Raw genomic sequence first — 5,393 nt, 5'->3', positions numbered from 1 at the left:
AGATCGTTTCCCCCAAAGAAAAAGGAAAAAGGAAAGCTACTGGGCAAATAGATGATCAATATGTAAAACAGATAAAACAGAGGCCTTCAATTTGGGATCCCACCTATATGGTCCCGAGGTGACTTCTGAACTATATAGTTGAAGAACTCATGAGGATCCTTAGAGTATAGTGTTAAAGTAATTGATTTTGATTGGATAGCATACCAGGCACCTGCAAGTCCTTGACAAATTGAAGCACTAGACATCTATTGATGGTGGTGGTGTTTACCTACTAGAAAATTTCTGGAATACAGGGAAGTACTAGAAAGAGTGGTACTGATGTCGATGGAGGTGGAGTGGAGATTCTGAATATTCAGGGATCAAGGGACTTAAGAAGAGAGTGTAGAAAAAAGTAGGCAGGAGGGAACCGAGATGAACTTTGCCTACTTAGCCATTTTATCTGGGACTAATATATTATATGGCATGCTACCGATATCGGTAGAAAATGTTCGTCTTTGGCTTAGATGGTAGGATGGCCCTTCGTGTCATCCAGTCATTCTAGAGAAAGGAACAAAGGGGAGGTTGATGGGAAAAGAGTGGATGGACCTGTAGAGGGACAGAGGCAATGAGTGAAGCCACCTTTCTTGGATAAATATATCTATGGTATATGGTACCTCAAAAAAATATTAGAAATAAAGTAATAGGGATATAGGGAGAGGAAGAGGCATGAGTAAAAGATGAGAAGATGGAAAGTAGTGTAGTTCAGTAAAAGTTAGCATATGTCACTGGGATATAGTTTGGATCTCTGTCAGGAGGACTGGAATATAAAGTCAAGATTATTTTGATTAATACTTGTTTAAAACTTGTACTAATGACTATCAGGTAAATTATACTGAATTATTTTACTAATTACACCTTACTGAATAATTTAAATGTGACACTTCTTGAAGAGTTATGTAGCTATTAATATAAAAGTGTATTGAAATAAGTAAAAGCAAATTTAATTGATTCTTTATCAAATAGTAATAATGCTCTTAAATAAAAATTTTTAAATCTTTGCCTTTTGAGCAAAGTGCTCAACAAAATTTCAGAAAACAGACAAGGAACAGGGATTTTATAGATCTAGCTACCTGGGCTACCAACAGAAAAACATGGAGAGATCAGATTTACTCAGATCAAATGTTAATTGCTAATTTGGAAAAGACACAGGTGGTTGCTAGAACACCAAGTACTTTTTTTTTTTATTGAGAAGGAATGAATAATTCTGTAATAATATAAATAAATATGTGTTGTTTCAGAACAAATTGTACCTACACAGTGCTATTAAACCAATTTGGTCGAAAATGCCTTACTTAAGCCAGAAGTTTTCACTAGGATAAATCATTTTAAAGAGATATATTCTTATTGTGTTATTTTTTAATTTTATTTTTTAATTAGTGTACATTCAGTATTATTTTATATTAGTTTCAGGTGTATAGCTTAATGGTTAGACACTTATAAGTTACAAAGTGACCTCCTTGATTAGCCTAGTACCCATCTGGCACTATACATACTTATTACAATATTATTGACTATATTTTCTATGCATCCCTTTCTTCACATCCCTGTGACTATTTTCTAACTACCAATTTCTACTTATTAATCCCTTCACCTTTTTCACCCAGCCCTCCAATCCCATCTCTGGCAATCACCAGTTTACTCTCTGTATCTGAGTCTGTTTTCATTTTGTTTATTTTGTTTAGGTTCCACATATAACTGAAATTATATGGTATTTCTCTTTTTCTGTCTGACTTATTTCACTTAGCATAATACCCTCTGGATCCACTTGTTATTGCAAATTTGTAAGATTTTATTTTTTATGGCTGAGTAATAGTCTATTGTATATGTGTACCACTTTTTTATCCAATTTTCTATTGATAGGCACTTAGTTTTCTTCCATATCTTGACTATTGTAAATAGCGCTACAATGAACCTAGGGGTGCATATATTTTTTCAAATTACTGTTTTGGATTTCTTTAGATAAATAACCAGAAGTGGAATTGCTGGGTCATAAGGTAGTTCTATTTTTAATTTTTAGAGGAACTCCAAACTTTTCCATAGTGGCTATACCAATTTGTAATCTGACCAACAGTTCACAAGGGTTCCGTTTTCTCCACATACTTCCAATACTTATTGTTTTTTGATTTATTGATGATAGCCTTTCTGACAGGTGGTAGGTGATACCTCATTGTGGTTTTAATTTGCATTTCTCTGGTGATTAGCGACATTGAGCATCTTTCATATGTCTATTGGCCATCTGTAAATTCTCTTTGGAAAAACTCCTTGTTAGGTCCTTTTTAAATTTAGATTGTTTTTTCAGTGTTGAGTTGTAGGAGTTCTTTAAAATTTTTAAATATTAACCCTTTATCAGATGTATCATTAGCAAATATCTTCTCTCACTCAGGTTGCCTTTTTGTTTTATTGACGGTTTCTTTTGCTGTGCAAAAACTTTTTAGTTTGATGTAGTATTGTTATTTTTAATCTTAATTAAAAACTACAACTTCTGACAAACATGAAAAATTCCTATGAAATATCAAAAGCAGTTTATTCTGTTACAAACACTGATCTACTATAAAACTGCTACTCTACTGAAAGTGCTACTCTTGTGTTTGAATGTCTTTTGAATTGGAGTCTTAGGAGAGGTTTTTTTAATCAGTGAAGATTTAATTTCACAGTATTTGTACAGTGCTAACTGAAAATTATTTCTCTAAGCTCAATCTTACTGTAAATGAGTAAAATAACAATGTTTTTTGGATGCTATAATTATAATATGTAAAAGTATTGCTTTCCTTTTGTTTTTAGTGAGGGTTAATCCATTTGCTATATGTGGCATAGAGAGCATCCCAGAGTAGAGATTTAAATTTAACTGCACTCAATTGACCTTTTTATAATAAAGTCCAGTATTCTTAACTCTTAATGTCACAATTACAATTATTCAACGGACTGTGACACTTAGTATTTAAAATTTAAAGGCCAACAATGACCATCCTCTACATAAACCTGAGCTCCAGGACCAGCAAATCCCACCATTTATTAGTGCTTCTCTAACATCCACAAAGACACTCCTCTCTTTCTTCACTCCAGTCACTACTGCTATTCAGCCTGTGAAAGTATCAAGTATCATATGGCTCAAGTAAAAATGCCAGGGCCATTGGTCTTATCCTCCTGGGCATTGTTGTGTCACCTTTCATACTTTCATTTCTGGTTTGTCCTGCGAGAATTTCCTGTTTATGTGTCTGCTTCCCCTTCATTGGCTGTAAGCTGCTTAAGAATAGAGACTACATATGCTTATCTTTGGATCTCTGATGCTAAATACAATGTCTGGAACATTATGCATGTTCCACAGATGTTTATTGTTTATGAATAAATAGGAATCTATACAGCTATGGAATTTGAAGAAGTTAAATCTGTGAGGATATCTCATTATTTATGTTTTTGGGGTGTTTGTTTTCCTCTTTCCTTCATCATTTACTAATGTTCTCATTGGAGAAGAGCGTGGGCCAAGGAGAAATTCTGTGGCAAGATGCCATTGAGCAGGTTTACTATTCTGGGCTCCTGAAGTAGCTTCTTTGGCTTTGTTGCTTACAACGCCAAAGATAATATTCATTATGTTTCAGCCTAGACTCAAGATAGTAGGGAATGAGTGAGACTTCTTCCAAGATTAAGGACATTTTGATGCCTATTACAGAAGCTAGTATGGGTAGTATTGCTTGGGAGACAAATGGAACTTAACATAAGTGGAAAACAAAGTAGTCTGAGGTCATTTATGTCCTAAGAGACTTCTTCATTCACTCACTCACACTTCCTGGTAACAAAGATGAAAGTGGTGCAATTGTTCTTTTGCAATGGTGGACTTTTTAAATAGCTGATCAGGTCTAGCTAAATGATTTGCATTTTTACCGCAACTTTTTTTTCCCCAGGAGGTGAAGACTTTCTGCATTCAACAATAGGGCCTAAGATTAATTGCCACCAATACAACCTGATTAGTGTGCTAAACAACACTCCTGTGGGGAAAAAATTACTGAACACTGCTGATATATCCGTGACCAACACTAGTAAGTACCAAGCCGGGAGCATGCACTGAGAAAGAGACTGCAAAATTGCAACAGAAGTATTCTGCCTCTAGAGCTGTATAATTTGTTTTTAGGCTGCTGGTGATAAAAGCTAAAGCTGACCCACAAAAACGAAATTAAACCCCAGAAAACTTAAAATGTCAAGGCTACAGTCACCAAGTAAACAGTATTTCTAGTTTACATTTTGATGTTTTCATTCTGTAGCCAAATGTAATTCTATCGCGAGAAGGGATAATTAAAAAATAAATAGGACGGGATTATCGAGGATCGTCACAGGTTCTTTTATTTACCTCTTGCGAAACAACCTACAGATGTTATAGGTTAAAAAAAAGTGACGATGTCAGGAAACATTTCCTTAGGTCATTTCACCTCACCTGGCGTCTCTTTAGCCACCTAGATCAGCGCTCGGCTTCGCTGTCAGGCCGCCTTTGGCGAACGTGCAGTAAAAAGCGCCGAGACCACGCACCAACACGGGAAGAGGTGGGTTCGCCCGTCTCCTTCCTGCCATGGATTTGTGGATGTGGGTTTTTAATACCCTACCAGACTTCCCAGCTCTGCTCGACACTAAAGACAAAAAAAGAGAATAAGAAAACAGCACTAGCAGAAGAGAAAATAAGCAAGACCCCCTGGCCGCTTCACGCGCACGCGCACCAGGACAAACGCGCCACTCAGGGGGCGGGGCCAAGGCGCGGCGCTGGAGCTCCGCCTCCTTTCCCTCACCCCACCCCTCCGCGCAGGAGAGTGACTGACTCCAGCCAGCCCCTCCACGTCAATCAACCCTTCTTCTCGCACTCTCTGCACCTTGTTATTAACCTCAATACCGATATCGCGCGGGTACCTTTCCCCCGGCCCTCGGGGGTGTGAACGTGTGTGAGGGAGAGCGAAGGCACCGAAAGCTGGCGTTTCTGTGTAGCAGCCTCGGCCCCGGCAGTAGCAGGCGAAGCAGCAACCCCCGCAGCGGCGGCAGCCCGAGCGCCAGGAGGCCAAGGCCAAGGCCAGGCTCTGCGCGGCTCTCGGAGTAGTAGCCGCAGCTCCGGCGGCTGCGGAGGCGCAGCTTCCTCCGGCGAGGCCGCGGGGCCTCTCCCGCCAGGGTCACCGTCCCCGAAGCCCGGCAGCGCGGCCCTCGTCCCCTTCCCCGCCCCCTGTCGGTCTCCTTCTCTCTCCCTTCGGCTGTCCTCCTCACCGCCGCCTCTGCGGTTCCTCAGGCGGCCCGGCCCGGCCCACCCGCCCCGTGTCCCCTCCGGCCGGTGCCTCTCCCCCCGGCGGGCTGCCTGCATGTCTTTGCTGCCCTCAGCCCCGCCG

Source organism: Pteropus vampyrus, unplaced genomic scaffold (genome assembly GCF_000151845.1).
Source record: "Pteropus vampyrus isolate Shadow unplaced genomic scaffold, Pvam_2.0 Scaffold56, whole genome shotgun sequence".
In the NCBI taxonomy this organism is placed as follows: Eukaryota; Metazoa; Chordata; class Mammalia; order Chiroptera; family Pteropodidae; genus Pteropus; species Pteropus vampyrus.
Note: the sequence above shows the minus strand (reverse complement) of the source record.